Below are 475 nucleotides of genomic sequence, written 5' to 3' on the forward strand. Positions count from 1 at the left end.
TGCCTGCGTTTGCTGGTGTCTTGTTTACACTGGTGCCCGTGCCTGGTTGGAACGTGAGTGGAATGGAAGGATGTGCTGCCTTCACGGGGCTGAGACTTCGGGGTGCTGGGGAGCACTGAGCCACGGCTGCTCAAGGAAGGACCCTGCAAAGGGCCAAAGGCACCCCGAAGAAAGGTTCCCTTTCCCACCTCCCCAAGTCACATGACTGAGCCAGGAGCCCTAGCCAAACCTTTAGTTCAGGGAAGAGATGAAGAGTCTCTGGACATCTCCTCCCAGATGACAATCCCTTCTCTCCCATGGTTAGGGTTTCCAGAAAAAATACCAGATGCAGAGTTACATTTGAATTTCAGAGAAACAACACACACATTTTTTAGTATGAAATGGGATATATTTATACGAAGAAATTATTTGCTATTTCTCTGAAATTCAATTTTAACTGAGAATCCTGTGTTGTTATTTGTTAAAATTATTTGCT

Source organism: Aotus nancymaae, unplaced genomic scaffold, assembly GCF_030222135.1.
Source record: "Aotus nancymaae isolate 86718 unplaced genomic scaffold, 86718_ANA_hifiasm-v0.15.2.pri h1tg000015l_1, whole genome shotgun sequence".
Taxonomy (NCBI): domain Eukaryota; kingdom Metazoa; phylum Chordata; class Mammalia; order Primates; family Aotidae; genus Aotus; species Aotus nancymaae.